General features: G+C 45.0%; 1 protein-coding gene and 1 non-coding gene across 33 annotated transcripts in view; one reads left to right on the plus strand and one right to left on the minus strand.

Annotated features, from left to right (window-relative positions):
- CNIH3 (cornichon family AMPA receptor auxiliary protein 3) overlaps positions 1-18344 on the plus strand; it is a 276611-nt gene that overhangs the window by 234341 nt on the left and 23926 nt on the right. The window lies entirely within an intron of this gene.
- TRNAK-CUU lies at positions 2103-2175 on the minus strand. The gene has a single exon. It is a non-coding gene; the product is annotated as a tRNA-Lys (tRNA).

The following is an 18344-nucleotide window of genomic DNA, read 5'->3' on the forward strand; positions in this document are numbered from 1 at the left end:
AGCCAATCTTTACCATATATGACTTTTTTATCCAAAGTCTTCTTGCTTTCGCTTAGTCATATCCAACTCTTTGCGACCCCATGGACTGTAGCCTGCCAAGTTCCTCTGTCTTTGGGAATTCTCCAGGCAAGAATACTGGAGCGGATTGCCATGCCACCCTCCAGGGGATCTTCCCAACCCAGGAATCGAACCCAAGTCTCTTGCATTGCAGGCTGATTCTTTACCAACTGAGCCACCAGGGAAGCAAAGTCTTCTTGGGGTCCCAACTTTAGAGAATGAATGACCAATACTTAGCATTTCTTTTAAGACCCTCTTTGATTTCCTACCCCCTCTTCTAACCTTATTGAAATCTACTTCTTTTCACTTATCTGTTCCCCATTTATTGAGTACCTACTATGTTCTGGGGGTTGTGCTGAGTACCATAGATAGATAAGACTGTGACTTCCTTTCTTTGTGCCTTGTCTTACACTATTTCATCACTTGGATGTCCTCTGTGGGCTAAAATGCTGTCTTTCAGTTTCAACTCAAATGTGGCCTCTTCCATGAAATCTTTAATAATCCACTAAAGAAGTGTCTGCCTTCTCTGTCTGACTGGCTCTTTCAGTGGTCTTCCTACATAATGATGTCTTATTTACATATCTGACTCCTTTCCTGGTTGCAGTCTTCCTGGGGGCCAGTGCTACGTCTTCTTCACCCTTGAGTTGGCTGTGGTCCTATGCTGTCCTGGTACACAGGAGGCACTCTATTGATGGGCTGATAAAATCACATTTTCTCCAAAGTAGGAAATAGAACAAACCCAGAGAAAAGTGTTTAAAAACACAAATAAATGAAGCATGATCCTAGGTTACTAAATATAGCTTTATAGAGATGAATATGTCGTGACTAATTAAAAACAAATCTGTTTTGAAATAAAGCAGCACATTGACATTAAATACTGTTTCTTCATCTCTTTTCATTCCTACTGCAACCAGCTTAGTTTTTTTTTTTTTTTAATGTCTTTACTGTTAATAATCAGAGATTTCTCTAAAACCAGATGCCAACTTTGACTGATCTGTCTGTCATAACAGCCAAATTTTTCCCGCTGACATTGCCATATGTGTGTCCCTCCCATCCTTGGAGGCCTTTGATTGTTTCTCATTGCCTGTTGCCTCCAGTCCCGACCCCTTCACCTGGTCTTCTTGGCCCTCTCAGGGGCCTTTTCTAGGCTGTTGTCCTACTTCTCCCCAGCTTGAACCCAGGCCAGCCAGGTAACCCCCCTCCTCTTAGGTGCATATCTTCCCTAGACTCTAAAGGCACATCCACTTCTGTGAAATCTTTATCATTTTGGCTGAGGGTAAATTCTTCCACCTGTCGCCAGTAGCAGCTGTTTCTAGACCTGGTTGCTCATCAGAGTCAGATGCATAGCATTTAAAACCCAGATCCACAACATGTATACACTACTATATTTAAAATGGATAACTGACAAGGACCTACTGTATAGCACAGGGAACTCTGCTCAATATTATATGGCAGCCTAGATGGGAGGGGAGTTTGGGGAAGAATAGATACAGTATATGTATGACTGGGCCCCTTTGCTGTCCACCTAGAACTATCAGAACATTGTTAATCAGTTATGTTATTTAGTTACTCAGCTGTGTCTGACTCTTTTTGGCCCCATGAACTGTAGCCTGCCAGGCTCCTCTGGGATTTTCCAGGCAAGAATACTAGAGTGGGTTGCTGATTCCTTCTCTAGGGGATCTTTCTGACCCAGGAATTGAACCCAAAACTCCTGAATTGGCAGGCTGATTCTTTACCACTGAGCCACCTTGCTATGCTATGCTAAGTCACTTCAGCCATGTCCGACTCTGTGCGACCCCATAGATGACAGCCCACCAGGCTCCCCCGTCCCTGGGATTCTCCAGGCAAGAACACTGGAGTGGGCTGCCATTTCCTTCTCCAATGCATAAAAGTGAAAAGTGAAAGTGAAGTCACTCAGTCGTGTCCGACTCTTAGCGACCCCATGGATTGCAGCCTAACAGGCTTCTCCATCCATGGGATTTTCCAAGCAAGAGTACTGGAGTGGGGTGCCATTGCCTTCTCTGCTGAGCCACCTTAGAAGCCCCAAAATAACATGGGGCTTGAACCCATGACCCTGGGATTAAGAGTCCCATACTCTACCAACTGAGCTAGCCAGGTAATTGGCTATACTCCAATATAAAATAAAAAGTTTTTTAAAAAAATCCTCTTAGAAATAAAAAATATCCAGATCCAGATTGTGAAGTGGGGTTGGAAATCTGCATTTTTGTGACATTCTACCATAGGATTCTGATGTGCAACAGTTTTGGGAACCACTGACTTTTGGGGTCCTACAGTCACACGATCAGATCTTACACTGCCTTGTGTTGTATTTATGTATCTATCTGACTTGCCCCTCTAGACTCTCCCCAAAGTCGGGACCATGCCACTGAGTCATCTCACCTTTGGATCACCTGGCAGGATATCTCACTCATAGTAGTTGAATAAATTGCTCAACCAGTGTTGTTTGAATGCATGCATGCACATGTGAGAGACTTCTTCAGTGAGATGGGACTTGATGGGCAAGAGGAACCTGAAATGCAGACATGAGTTGAAAGAAAGTTCAAGTGGAGAGAGGAGCTTTAAATTTCAATATTTTGTGCAAAAAGCAGATGATCATCCAAACTCTCAGGAGTCACTTCGAAATCTCTTTGCTTCCAGGGTCAAAATATTGCTCACAGATGGAGTTAGTTTCAGTTTTGAGAAAATGCTCATCATTATAAGACTTTCCAATGTGTATCCTATTATTTGGTTGTATCATTTCTGGCTTTATGATGAACAACTGGTTGTTTTTAAAATAGAATGTTTCAACTCTTCCAGTATCTGGTCCCTAAGGTTGCTCTGGCAACCACCTTGAAAACTCTGGAAAGCTTTATCCTAAGTTTCCAAACTTCTCAGATTTTCCAGCTGCCACATTGATTTTTAGCAGTTGCTTTGACTGAAAGAGTAACATTAAATAACCTTAATTAATTTAGCTAAATCTAAAATTCCTTCCACCTCCCCCTCTTCCAGCATTCTCAGCAGTATTGTCCTGTATGCCTCTTTCGACTGTAGCGGTATTAAACCCTGGATCTTCAGGGAAATACGACCTTCAGTAGTGAGTTAATCATGCGTCAAACAGACACTGCCTGGGAGACCTCCCTCTGCAGTTATTTAAAATATCATCACTGTACCTGTGGTTTCCAGACTCATCTCTGGTTTTACTGAAAAGTCAAAGGGAGGAAAAAGAGTCACTGCTGAGAGGCATGTGTGGTTTTGATTGTCACGACAAAGTCTCTGCACAGTTCTCAGGAGTCTTGTGGACATCACGGCTCTTGCCTTGTGTTGATTGTTCAGTATGCATTGGTTCGTACACTGGCCCCTGTATATGGAGGGCAGGGAGGGAGCGAAGAAAAAGGCAGCCCACTCCAGATTGGTAGGTGGCAAGTCTAATAAGCCAGGGAGCTTACTTACAAGGCTGTCCTGTGTGAAGACAAGGTGTGAGTGGATCTCCACACCTACCCCGAGAATCTTAAAAGTTTATATAGAGGCCTTAACTGGGTTAGTCATGTATTCAGTCCACAGGGTCTCAGTAACACCTTGCTCTCTCTTGGAACAGGCCCCACTACAAGAGCAGCAGGCAGAGGACAGGGGAGGGGGTGAGGAGCCTTGATGCCCCGGGCCAGCTCAAGGGTCAGCCGGTGGTCCCGCCCTCTAGTTGATCTCCTCCATCACTTCCTCCTTCACAACCGGCTCTTACAATCTTGTATGTCCCCCTTTCCATAATGTGCCCTGAGTGGTTAGCAAGAGTTTTCCTCAGCATGGAAGGGGCTTGTTGGGAGGCTGTCTGGCTGCATTGAAAACTGATGCCACAGTCTAGACAAGTGCAAGAGAAAACACAGATCAAGATAATGATTCCTAAACTGAATAACATTGTGTGTGTGTGTGTGTGTGTGTTATCAAGAGCCCTTTTGATTCTCAGACTATGCCTCAATGGCATATTGATTATTTTGAAATTAAGTTACTTAAGAAATGGTTGATACAAGAGGGACAATTTCACCCCTCTCTGTTTCCCTACAAAGCAGGAAATTTCTCTCATGTCAGAGGTGAGCTCTGTGCACCTGAGTGTGAAAGGACACCATTATCACCAGAGACTGGGAATTTAGGGCTGAGAAGCCTGGTAAACATGCCTCGTTATTGCTTTCACTTACTACCCCAAGCCCACACAATTTAGATTCTTCACTAATTAAGCACCCAAAGCTTAATTTCTTTGTTCTGTCAATTCCTCCTTCATTTATTGTTTCTCTAGGGAGGATTCCCTGGAGAAGGAAATGGCAACCCACTCCAGTATTCTTGCCTGGAGAATCCCGTGGATGGAGGAGCCTGGCGCGCTACAGTCCATGGGATCATAAAGAGTCAGACGTGACTGAGTGACTAATACACACTTACTGTTTCTTGGTCTAAAAAGTGTAAAAACTACCTGCTTTGTCCACGTCTTAGATCCCACTTCTATAAGACCTCTGTGCACATGAGTTAAAATTTCTTTTTCTCCTGTTAATCTGTCTTGTATAAATTTTTAGTCCAGCCACAAGAACTTGAGAAGGGTAGAGAGGGAAATTTCCCCCTCACCAACAGCCATATGATCTGAATCACTGATTTATGAAGTCTCCTAGGCTTGGGGTCAGGTCACTCAGGGCATTCATTTGTGTCTTTATGTGATTTAATAGTGATGATGTATTGGCGAACTCATCAGGTATGAACACACTACCTTCTGTTTAGATAATGCCATGGGTGCCTCCTTATGATATAATGTCCAAGGCAATTCTATTTTGGAGGACAGCTTTTCTCATTGTAGACATTTCAGTGTTCATTTAAGGGCAGGCTTAAATTATTTGAAGGCTTAAACACTTTGTTGGCTTAGATCATTTGAGGTTTGCTCAGAGAATTTTGTCGGAGAAGGCAATGGCACCCCACTCCAGTAGTCTTGCCTGGAAAATTCCATGGACGGAGGAGCCTGGAAGGCTGCAGTCCATGGGGTCGCTGACGGTCGGACACGACTGAGCGACTTCACTTTCACTTTTCACTTTCATGCATTGGAGAAGGAAATGGCAACCCACTCCAGTGTTCTTGCCTGGAGAATCTCAGGGACCATGGAGCCTGGTGGGCTGCTGTCTATGGGATCACACAGAGTCGGACACGACTGAAGCGACTTAGCAGCAGCAGCAGAGAATTTTGTAAGGCTTCTAGACACTTTATACTGTCCTCTAGGCTGATAGAGGGGACGAAGATGATGGCCAAATGATCATACCAATGGAAAACAGAGTGTGTCCCCTCCTTGAGGAGAAAGAGATTGGCAGTTTTAGGACTTGACCTGGTTGTATGTACCGTACATGTCTGCTGAAGGAGGCAGAACTGACAGGTGTGAGGAGGTGGACACGAATGGGATATGCCAGACCAAGACCCTCAGTTTCTCTCCTCTTTCGATGGTGCATGTTCCGTTCCAGCTGTAGTGTGTTTTCACAGATCCAGCTTGCAGTAGGACAACAGGATCCCACTAGAGTTATCCCTTACCTGGGGGTGCCAAGTACCTTACCCATCCCAGTGGGATATCTCATTGCAAATTCCAGTAGGTAACTTCTTTCCTAGGTGTGATGAGGCTTGGTGTTCTCAGCAGCATAGCATGTTGATCCATGGTGAGAGTCGGGGCAGTGGCTGTTTGCTACAATTTCCATGCCTTTATAGTATTGGGTGCATTGGTAGGTGTCCCCAGTCTGGCACATGGGGCGACAGGCTCTACTGGTTGATCATTCAAATCTATTAAATCCTGGAAGAGCACTTTAGTCTACTCAGCCAAGATAGTTTTACTTGTTAGGAATTTTAGCTGCTGCTTTAATGTTTTATATTTTCTTTCTGTTAATCCCGTTGTTTGTGGGTTATAGGGGAGATGAAACCTCCATTCAATGCTGTGTTCTTTTGTCCAGTCTTGCATATCATGACCTTTGAACTGTGACTTCTGATCACTGTTCCATGAGGGTATCTGTACGTGGTACTGTTTCTTGAGTTCCTTGGCGATGGTAGCCTGATTTGCATGACAATAGGGAAAAGCTTGGATTAAGGCAGATGTAGTGTCCACACAAACCAAGGCATATTTAGAATGCTGTCTCAGAGTGGGGTGGCCAGTATAATCAGTGTGCTAGTCCCTTGATGGTTGGGAATTCTGTGGATGACCCCAACTTCCTTGGCACTTGAGTTGGGCATAGTTTTGAATACACAGGACATGCTGTTACTGCATCAAACTAGTCATTTCAAGGGTGGCCTTGCATCCTTGGTAATGTGTGCTGTGGTAGCTTCTCTGTGTATCCAATCTGCTGTATAAACTGGAGAGTCAGTTGCTAGAGCTCATACCCGAGCTAGGGCATCAACTTCCTGGTTGCTATGGCTGTCAGTGCCAGGTGCGTGGAGGGCAGTTAAGAAATGCCTCAGGCTCTTGCAGATGAACCCAAATGTCTTTCCAGTTATCCTGCCCCCACAAGGGTTTATTTATGATCATCCATCCCTTGGCTTCCTGGGTTGTTAACAGCCTGGACTCATGAGTGATCACCAGCCAAACTGCTCTGAGTTCAGCCTATCGGTGGTGTGGTTTATTCCTGTTTCTAGGCATCTGTATACCAGGCATCAGCAGGAAACTCACCTATTCTCTGTTGGCCATAGAGGCTGCTATAGGCATAGAGGTCATTTGGAGGATATATATATTTTACAGGGCTTAGTAGCACCTACATTTTTAGAGAGAGTGGGCTGCATCAAATAAGCATGCTATTGAGTCAAAGTGGGATCCATGGCAGAGGTAGGTCAGTGGAACATATTCCAATCTATCCCTTGATAGGAAGGGATGTTATTACCATGATATGTGAGGCATTCTACTTGGAGGAGTATTATGTACATTGCTAGGAGCTGTTGCTCTATGGGAGTGGATCAAGTTTGTGCCCCCTTTTAAAGCTGGGGCAAAATCCTTGGGGTACTCGCTCCTTCCCTGGTCTCTGCCATAGCGCCCAAACATACCTTCCAGAGTCATAGATATATCTAACTCAATGGTAGCCCTGCTGGGGAGTTGTCCAGAGCTTTAGAATTTTTGCCTTCTCAAGGTGGCTTCTTGCTGTGATGCCCAATCCCACATGTGCCTTCTCTTTCCCAGGCAGGTCAGGGATGGAAGTGCTGTGCCAGGTGGAGAATAGAAGTCCTCCAGATCCCAAATCCTTGCAAAGGCTTGCATCTTTTTCATGCTCTTAGGGGTTTTAATAGGCTTGCATCTTATCAATCACAACTTCTGGGACAATAAACATCTTCTTTAACCAAATGATTCCCCCAACCTTTAGGGCAGTACCTGGACCTTGAATTTTCCACATGTCTACCTCGAATCTTCTCCCTCACAGGTGTTCCAGCAAAGCCTGCAGAATGGCCTGCAGCAGAGGCAAGTCTTCATATGTTAACCTTACGTCAGCACAAATAGGCACATTTTACTGATGTGGGGAAGAAAAACAGGCTGGGTCTCGGGTTACCATTCCGGGTATATTGGGTTGGCCAAAAAGATTATTTGGGTTTTTCTGTAATGTCTTATGGGAAAAATCCCAGTGGCCTTTTTGGCCAACCCTGTATTATGGTGCTGTGCCTCATGGGAGTGCTTGAAAGCTCCACTGCTGTCTCTACCGTATGAAGGCAAATTGATCTTAGTTTCTCTGTGAATCTCCTTGAAGAACCTTTTCAGGAACATTTATATTAATGACACATATTTATATAAAAAAACCTAAAGAAAGTTTAGCGTCATTTCTCATTTGATTGTTTTCCATGTAACTTAGCATACCAAATAAGCCTAATATAAACCCAAAGTAATTTCGAAGTCAATAAGACTTCATTTAGAATTTGATTTTGGGCTTTAAAAGATTTTGCCCAAATTTAAGTTTGTAAAAAATATCAAAAGGTTTAAAACGCTTGATTAAGTAGGGTCAGAGTTCATTTTGAAACAACACTTAGTTATCCATTTAACCAAAGTGACAACTAAGACGTCAAAGGCAAATGCAGAGTAACATAGTTTTATATATATATATATATATATATATATATATATATATATATATATATATATAAGCTTAGCTTTTTTAATAGAGAAGATTTCACTTTCTCAAGACCTGATAAAGAACAGGAAATTATTTTTTATAAAACACAGAATCTTTGCTTTATAGGCAGATTACTTAAAAGGTAAAGAAAAGCATTTCTAATCATATCACAAACAGGCCAGTAGTCCAAAAAGCCTTCTTCCTTTTAGCAGATGAAAGAAAAAGTGAGTTTGAGTTTTATATAAGTCCATTATTGATATTAAAGCTTATTTTTTTCTTGAAGCCAATTAGATAGAGCTCTTTAATAAAATAACTTTGATAATACTTTCCAGAGATAGAAAAACATCACGTGCATAACATATATATGCACAGATACCGAAACATACAGAGACCCCATAGCTTTCATTCCAAAACTTTAGCCATGAATTAGGTTCTCCTTCACATGGTTAAAGCTTTTTATCCAATATTTGTGAGGAAGACTTTTAAGATTTATATTTGACTAATACAACAAAGGTCCGTCTAGTCAAGGCTATGGTTTTTCCAGTGGTCATGTATGGATGTGAGAGTTGGACTGTGAAGAAGGCTGAGCGCCGAAGAATTGATGCTTTTGAACTGTGGTGCTGGAGAAGACTCTTGCGAGTCCCTTGGACTGCAAGGAGATCCGACCAGTCCATCCTAAAGGAGACCAGTCCTGGGTGAAGGAAGGACTGATGCTGAAGCTGAAACTCCAATACTTTGGCCACCTCATGCGAAGAGTTGACTTATTGGAAAAGACCCTGATGCTGGGAGGGATTGGGGGCAGGAGGAGAAAGGGACGACAGAGGATGAAATAGTTGGATGGCATCACTGACTCGATGCACATGAGTTTGGGTGAACTCTGGGAGTTAGTGATGGACAGGGAGGCCTGGTGTGCTGCAATTCATGGGGTTGCAAAGAGTCAGACACGACTGAGTGACTGAACTGAACTGAACTGAACTGAATACTGTCAAGGAGGCTGTGAACTAGATTTTGGGCAAGGGAGCTTCTATATCACTCTATTTTTAGAAATACTTATTTATGTTTGACTGCGCTGATAGTTGCAGGGAACAGGGGTTACTCTCTTAGTTGCTCTTAGTTGTGAGATCTTCCCCAACCAGGAATTGAACTGGTGTCTCCGGTCCTGCAAGGCAAATTCTTTACCACTGGACCACCAAGAAAGCCCAGCAGTCTATATTTTAAAAAACCTTTCTCCTCCTTTTTTTCCTTCAGTCTTTGTAGGCAGTGACTTAGTTGTTCTTTGGGGTGTTTACATTTCAAAGACATGATAAGATTTACAATTTCAAGGGATGGAGAAAGAGTGCAAGTTTGCTCCTAGGAGTTTTGGGGTGTATTTATCTGTTATCAGAAGTCTAGGGTAATTGCTATTTAAAATTTCCTTTGTATTAGGAGTTGGATTACGTGGGGGCACTCTGTCTGTTTTATTGTCAATTACTGTAATATCCTCCCCTTCATTATCCCAGCTTCTCCAAGGATTCTACCTCTAGTATCTAACCAGGCTTTGTCACACGTGCTCAGATATTAATCTGTGGCATCTTGTGCCCTCCTGGCTTTGCAAAATCTTGTACTAAAGTCTCCAATTTACTAATCTTTTCTCCCACCTTATCTGCTAGCCCCCAAACTAGCAAAATAGTAGACAGTTGCATGTTTTGTTTTGTTTTTTTCTAATTTCTGCTCTTCTTTCAACTCCCTAACCTAGGCTTTAGCCTGTAGTTGGGCATCGATGGCCACTGGCCTACCCATAGTAAAGGCCATTTACTGGGGCAGTCATTCGCTTCTCTTTGCCACAGTGTGCTCTGCATAGTGTTCCAAGCAGATGCATTAAAGCAGTGGCATTTTCAGAGTGTACTCATACTCATGCAGGGGTCCACAATCATCTGACATATAGGGCACCCCTCCCCACTTAGAATTTTATGGCCAGTGTGGGGTTTCCTTCACAGATGCCTCTTTCCTGAAGCCCATTTCTTTAGTCTCCTGGCTGGCTCACCAATTTTTGGTTTGAAAATTAATCTTTGTATACACACAGAGAGCAAGGAGAGACTATTGAAGGAGGTATATCACTCTAGATTGATAGATGGCAGGTTTAATAAGCAAAACATAAATTTAAAAATTTATTTATAAGGCTCGTCTTAGGTGGCTATAAAATGAGTAGATCTCTGCACCCGACCCACCGGAATCTTAAAGTTTATGTAGGGGTTCATTCGTATATACAGTCCAGATGGTCTCAACAGCAGCTTACTCTCTCAAGGCTACATCCTTGGTGCAGCTGCCACTATGGCAACAGGAGGCTGTGTGTATCTTGCAAGGACAGGCGAGGGGTTGAGAAGCCTTCAGGTGCTCAGATCTGGCTTCAAGGTCACCTGGTGGTCCTGTCCTTTTGATGACCTCCTCTAGTGCCTCATCCACAATATGTGATGTGTGTGTGTCCAGGGATTTACATCTGTGAGTCCACATTCAGTCCACATATATGACCACTTGCCCAAGGTCATATAGCCCTGATCAAGTTACTTCTCTGAGCTTTAATTTCCTGCTCTGTAAGAGCTCCTCCTTCAGAGGTTGTTGCAAGGAATAAATGGATAAGGCAGTAAACACTTAACATAGTGGTTAGGGCTGAATGTACTTTGCTGTGCTTAGTTGCTAAGCTGTGTCCAACTCAGTGTTCCCATGGACTGTCCCACCAGGCTCTTCTGTCCATGGGGATTCTCCAGGCAAGAATACTGGAGTGGGTTGCCATGCCCTCCTCCAGGAGATCTTCCCAACCCAGAGATCGAACCCAGGTCTCCTGCACTGCAGGTGGATTCCTTACTGTCTGAGCCACCAGGGAAGCCCATGAATACTGGAGTGGGTAGCCTATCCCTTCTTCAGGGGAACTTTCCAACCCAGGAATCGCACTGGGGTCTCCGGCATTGCAGGCAGATTTTTTACCATCTGAGCTACCAGGGAAGCCCTAGGGCTGAATAAACATTAGTTATTATTATATCAACCAGCATATATGCTTATAGCTGGCTTTATTGCAAGGAGAAAAGTATGTGCTATTTTCTACCCAGTATGAAATCTGTCTTTTTAGTGCTTTGGTCTGACTTTTGATCCTTCCATTTCAGTGTAATTTTTAGTTAGTCTGAAACGCATAGCATTAATGTTGTGTTTGTTCTAAGCAGTCTCTACAGGGCCTGGGCTCCCTGAAATTAAAGCAGCCTCCAGACATCAGCTTGGGAGTCACAGACAGGATAACACCAGCCCTTATGTTTTAGTCAAACATTTCCAGAGTTCTCTATCAGCACAGCTTCGCAAAAATATATACTTTCTTAAGACCCTCTCATTCCTTAAACTCACTGCGAATCATCTTATCAAGACAGATTTCTTATAGGCACCAGGGAAAATGTGAAAGATAGTGACGAGTCAAGAGGAGGCGTGTACTGGCCCATTTCCTTTGCTCTTTGCATGGAAGTAAACACACGCTGGGGATCCTTACTTTCCAAGGAGTGTGGAGAGCTGCCTGCTTTGCACTTCTCAGGTGGCAGCAGGATGTGTTTTGAAGGACTTGTTTGTGCCTCCCGCACGTTCGCTGTGTGAAGTGGTATAAGTTCTGGCTGGCCCAAGCTCTGATACAGGCTAGCCCCTGAATAATGTCTGTTGAATGAGTGGATGGAATGAATGAGCTGGCCACAATTGAAATTCCATAGAGAAGTGATTAGAGGGACCTCAGGATCACCCCATTCATCCACTCACGGATGAGTTATTATCAAACACTTACTCTAGGACCCCTGGCAACATTATTCCTCAGAACTGCAGGGGCTACAGAAGAAGCACGGGCTGTCGCCAGCTTTTAAATGGATTGTCTGCATTCCAGAAATTCACCTGAAAGTTGATTGTTTGATTAAAAAAACAAACCCTTTTCCACCTGCCGTTCAGTCTTTGGGCTAATCCAGAGATTCATGTCACCTTATATGGTGAAGGATGGGATCACTATTACTGTAGGACTTGTCCATATCCATAGGAAATTTTGTTTATCTCATGTGCCTTCCTGAAAACAGACAAAAACAAAGCCCTTATCCCCATGCGCCTAGCTATTGCTCTTCACCAGGCTCTTTTTCACAGTGAATGAAATGGCTTCCCTGTCCCCGAATCCAGTGGGCATCTTTCCCTCCCATGATGTTCATCTCCCCCAGCAGTGTTTGGCTGCCCATTTCTCCTTCCATCTCCAACCACCAAGATCCCCTGGCTTTACGACCCTGTGCCCTCTGGTCCTCCTCCTGCCTGTCTGGTTGCCCTTTGTTATTAGCCTTCTTGGCCTGCTCACCCCTTGAATATTGGTGAACCTAAGGACTTTAACCTGGACTTTGTTCTTGATCTCATCTCACTCTGCACTCTCCTACCAGGCAATCCTAATTTCATTTACCATCAGTGTTTCTATAATCTCCAACTCCTTCTTCTGAGGACCAATCCTCCACACTCAACTCTCCTACAGACTTCTCAACCACTGGCCAGTCCTGAGCCCTTATTTTACCCCCTGCAAAACATTTCCTCTTCCAATGCTATTCATCTCAATAAATTTCATCACCTAGCTGTTGAAGATTTCTGAGAGTAATCTTTTCCTCTCTTCTCTCATCTAATCATCTAACACCTCAGCTGGCTCCCAGCTTGAGTATTCTGCTTTTCTTCATACAGCTAATCTTCTAAATCTCAACTCAGAGGCCATCCTCTTCCAACGAGCCCTCCTTCAACTCCTCATTCAGAGTGGATGTTTCTTCTTTCCTTTCTTCCTTCCTCGCGCTGCTTTCATGCTGCCTCTGTACCTCAGCTCTCATTTGTTGTGCTGGAGAATCCATGGTTTCCATGCTCGCTTACACGCCAGTCTCCCCCAGCTAGACTGCTTTGCATTCACTGCCTAGTAAGGGCTTATGGGCTTCCCAGGTGGCGCTAGTCATAAAGAACCCATCTGCCAGTACAGGAGACATAAGAGACACAGGTTTGATCCCTGGGTTAGGAAGATCCCCTGGAGGAGGGCTTGGCAACCCACTCCAGTATTCTTGCCTGGAGAATCCTATGGACAGAAGAGCCGAATGGGCTACAGTCCATAGGATCACAGAGTTGGACACCACTGAAGTGACTTAGCATCCATGCATCCAAGGGCTTATAATAAATATTTACTGACTGAGTGCATAAGTGGAGCTCTTCAGCTCTGGAAGGCTTGTCAATCACTTATCCCTCTGCCCTTTTCATTCTAGAACTTTCCCTTCTGTTTGTCTCTCTCCTCTCAAACAATCTGAACTTTTGCCTAATCACTCCCTGTATTCTGAACACGAAAATTCCCACTCTTCTCATCCCTGGCTTAGAGAAAGAAAGGAAGGAGTGGGTAGCTACAAGTGTTAGCTTAAGATGTCTTTGAATTGCCAGCTAGTTGTAGGAGAATTTTGTCCCTTTAAAAATATGGCATTATTTGAGAGCGTGCTTTTATTCTCACCTCCTCCTTGAGTGGGCTTATAGGTAGTTTAGTAATTTAACAAGCATGTGAGGAAACTGGAAGAGAGGCTTTTGAAATTCAAGTGTGTCTTGAAGCTGCATGAAAATGGTGATAAAGGCAGGCTCGGAGGTGTGGGCCGGGCAGGACTGGAACCCCAAAGGTTTGTTCCTAAAACAAACCAGTCATCTCCCAGGTCTAGAAAGTCCACTGAGACACAAGGAAGGCCAGAGATGGGCAGGAGGAGATTGTGTGTGACATTAGAGGTCTGGGGGTCAGCTGCTGGGGACAGAGAGAAGATACTGGGAAATAGAGGCCACGAGGTTCTGGAGGGGAGAGGAGGCTCGAGAGGTGACCTCCATCCCTGGAAGATGCCAAGGCTAACCCTTCAAGGTTGGACACCATGGCCTTGGTTTCTCAGGGAGCCTCATGGGGATTCTCCCACGTGGCAGTGGCTTGGAGAGCCGGGAGCCAGACACTACCACCCTTATCTGCATATACTACCTGCCCAGACTCAGTCCATGAGCAGTAGTTAGTGAGCATTACTCTGTGAGCGCTGGACTGTCACCGCCCTGCTGGGAGACTGGAACCCGGGGTCTTGAAAATGGAAGCCTCTGCCTTTTGTGTTCTTCAAACTCTTGGCTATGAATCTCAGCTCCAGTGTTTAAGAACATCACCTGGGATACTTCTGAAAATTGCAGATTCTTGGCTGGAGAGTTTACCTTAGCAAGTAGATGGGTGTAAACTCAGAAATCTGCATTTTAAACAAGCGTCCCAGGTGTTCTGCTGCAGGTGGCTGGAGGGCCCTCTTTTAGGAATCAGTGGTAAGCAGCCATTTCTCAAACTTTACTGTGCATACAGATCCCCTGGGGATCTTGTTAGCCTTCACCAAGTTCTTATTCAGCGGTCTGGATGCAGCCTAAATTCTGTGTTTCTAACAAGCTCCCAGGTGGTGCTGATGATGGTCCTATGACCACACTCTGAGGCCTGAGGTTCTCAGCGGTTCACCTGGGAGCTGGTTAGAAAGGCAGATTCTTAAGCCTCACCCAGACCTACTGAATCTGAAATGCTAGGTGTGGGGCTCAGCCATCTGCATTTTAGCAAAACCCTCAGGTGATTCAGAAGTACCATACCATTTGGGAATCACTGCTGGATAATGGTGAAGCTTGAAGACATGGGCTGGAGAGGGGGCTGGTGGGAGTGTCGGGTCAGTAGAGCAGTGGCCTCTTCCTCATGGTGTTGGTCATGCCCACTTTCCTCCTGCGTCCCCAGCACAGGGCAAAGTTAGTGGGGAACTGCCGGGGGACTGGGCTTCCCGGAGCCCATGGGAGTCAGGGTGGAACTTGGTCCCCCAGGAGCACTCGGGACTGAAAGGATCAGGCAGCTCCCAGGAATCAGGGCAGGGAGCGGGAAGCCAGAGCAGTGTGCAGGGGCAGGGCTGGTGTGTAGAGCACGTGTGACCAGGGGGAACGGGTTTGTCATGGCTGTGTCCCAGGAGAGGCCTCGGGGCCGAGCTGTCAACTGGGGCTTCTCCCTCCAGGTGGCCAAGAGCAGGGGACAGTGGGGTGTGAGCTGTCTTCTTCTCTCCGTGGGCATTTTCCTCTCTCTGTGGCCTTCTCCTCATTCAGAGCAAGGCCCCTGGGTGCTAAGAAAGCAGCAGAAACTTCCCCAGTATGGATTACAGATGCTCAGGAAGGGTGGGTGAAGGAGAGGATGGGAGGAAGCCAGAGGGCCCTGTGGGGTTGGAAAGTGGGAGCCCTGCAGAGGAAGCCCCGCCGTGGTAGAAGGTAGTGCTCTGTGACTCCCTCCCCACCTCTGTGCCCTCTCACCTCCTGGCCTCTGCAGGCCAGAGGGAAAATGCTGTGTCCAGGCCCTGGGTAACTCAGGCAGAGTCTCCTTATCTTACTGTCTCCCCTTATTTCCCCTGTGTTCCTGCAGAACAGGCTCATGGGGGAAATGATCAGTGCCTGGTTCCCTTGAGGCCTGGCTCTGTCTCCTGGGATTGGATGTGAGGGTCTGATCCTGACTGTGACAAGGGCAAAGCAATACTTGGCCCAGGCTTTTGGGAGACGTGCTGGCAGCAAAGAGCACAGAGCCACGCCTGCAGTTCCTGGTGTGCATACAGTTGGCATCTGTCAGATTGATTTTATGGTGACTTTTTCTTTTTCTTTTTTTGCAGTGTTGTATTAGTTTTTGGTGTACAGCAAAGTGATTCAGTTTCAGTTCAGTTCAGTCGCTCAGTCATGTCCGACTCTTTGCAACCCCATGGACTGCAGCATGCCAGGCCTCCCTGTCCATCACCAACTTCCAGAGCTTGCTCAAACTCAAGTCCATTGAATCAGTGATGCCATCCAACCATCTCATCCTCTGTCATCCCCTTCTCCTCCTGCCTTCAGTCTTTCCCAGCATGAGAGTCTTTTCAAATGAGTCAGTTTTTTGCATCAGGTGGCCAAAGTATTGGAGTTTCAGCTTCAGCATCAGTCCTTCCAATGAATATTCAGGGTTGATCTCCTTTAGAATGGACTGGTTGGGTCTCCTTGCAGTCCAAGGGACTCTCAAGAGTCTTCTCCAACACCACAGTTCAAAAGCATCAATTCTTCAGCTCTCAGCTTTTCTTTATAGTCCAACTCTCACATCTCTACATGACTACTGGAAAAACCACAGCTTTGACTAGATGGACTTTTGTCAGCAAAGTAATGTCTCTGCTTTCTAATATGCCGTCTAGGTTGGTCATAGCTTTTCTTCCAAGGAGCAAGCGTCTTTTTATTTCATGGCTGCAGTCACCATCTGCAGTGATTTTGGAGCCCAAGAAGATAAAATCTCTCACTGTTTCCATTGTATCCCCCTCTATTTGCATGGATTGATCAGACCGGATGCCATGATCTTAGTTTTCTGAATGTTCAGTTTTAAGCCAGCTTTTTCAGTCTCCTCTTTCACTTTCATCAAGAGGCTCTTTAGTTCCTCTTCACTTTCTGCCATAAGGGTGGTGTCATCTGTGTATCTGAGGTTATTGATATTTCTCCCAGCAATCTTGATTCCAGCTTGTGCTTCATCCAGCCCAGCATTTTGCATGATGTACTCTGCATAGAAGTTAAATATGCAGGGTGACAATATACAGCCTTGACGTACTCCTTTCCAAAGTTGGAACCAGTCTGTTGTTCCATGTCTGGTTCTAACTGTTGCTTTGTGACCTGCATACAGATTTCTCAGGAGGCAGGTCAGGTGGTCTGGTATTCCCATCTCTTGAAGAGTTTTCCAGTTTGTTGTGATCTACACAGTCAAAGGCTTTGGCATAATCAATAAAGCAGAAGTAGATGTTTTTCTGGAATTCTCTTGCTTTTTCTATGATCCAATGGATGTTGGCAATTTGATCTCTGGTTCCTCTGGATTTTCTAAATCCAGCTTGAACATCTGGAAATTCATGGTTCATGTATTGTTGAAGCCTGGCTTGGAGAATTTTGAGCATTACTTTGCTAGTGTTTGAGATGAGTGCAATTGTGCAGTAGTTTGAATATTTTGGGGCATTACTTTTCTTTGGTATTGGAATGAAAAGTGACCTTGAAAACTCACGTTTTCTAGTCCTGTGGCCACTGCTGAGTTTTCCAAATTTGCGGCATACTGAGTGTAGCACTTTCACAGGATCATCTTTTAGGATTTGAAAAAGCTCAACTGGAATTCCATGTCCTCCACTATCTTTGTTCATAGTGATGCTTCCTAAGGCCCACTTGACTTTGCATTCCAGGATGTCTGGCTCTAGATGAGTGATCATACCATTGTGGTTATCTGGGTCATGAAGATCCTTTTTGTATAGCACAGGGGTACTATATATATATATTTATATATAGATTCAGTTTATAAATATATATATGTTTCCCAGGGGGTGCTAGTAGTAAAGAACCTGCCTGCCAAGTCAGGAGATGTGAGAGATGCAGGTTCGATCCGTGGGTCGGAAAGATCCCCTGGAGGAGGGCATGGCAACCCACTCCAGTGTTCTTGCCTGGAGAATCCCATGGACAGAGGAGCCTGGCAGACTACAGTCCATGGAGTCACAAAGAGTTGGACATGACTGAAGTGACTTAGCACAGCACACACAAATTACACAGTGTGTGTTTGTGTAATGTATATATGTAATATATATGTTATATGTATATAAAACACATATACTCTTTTCAGATTATTTTTCCATTGTATGTTATTACAAGGTATCGAATATAGTTTCCTGTGCTATCCAGTCGGTCCTTGTTGTTTATTTTATATATAGTAGTGTATATCTGTTAATCTCAACCTCCTAATTTGTCATCCCCACCCCCCAATTTTATGGTGACTTTAAATTACAATTCTAATTGCATTTTTATTTGGCCAAGTTGCATATGTACCAGAGTCATCTGCTTTCCCCATAAAAATCCTGGATAAACATTGATGCAGAATCCAGGAGGTCAAACAGCTTGACGTGCCAGCATCATCAAATAGGCAACACTCCAGTTGGCCCAACCCAAGTCCGAGCTGTTGGGATGTTCCTCCTTAATTGTGCCATCTGTGGTTGGGATGCCAGCCCTCTACCGGAGGGAGCAGAGGCTGCAGGGAAGCCTTGCCTCTGCGGAGGCTGACTGGCGAGTCTGGGCGGCCCTCCTCGGCCCGTCTGGTGCAGACCCTTGCCTCCCTGCTGCGGGGGAGCACCCTCTCCAGGAGAGCTTTGCTGTTGT

This window comes from Bos indicus x Bos taurus, chromosome 16, assembly GCF_003369695.1.
Source record: "Bos indicus x Bos taurus breed Angus x Brahman F1 hybrid chromosome 16, Bos_hybrid_MaternalHap_v2.0, whole genome shotgun sequence".
NCBI lineage: Eukaryota > Metazoa > Chordata > Mammalia > Artiodactyla > Bovidae > Bos > Bos indicus x Bos taurus.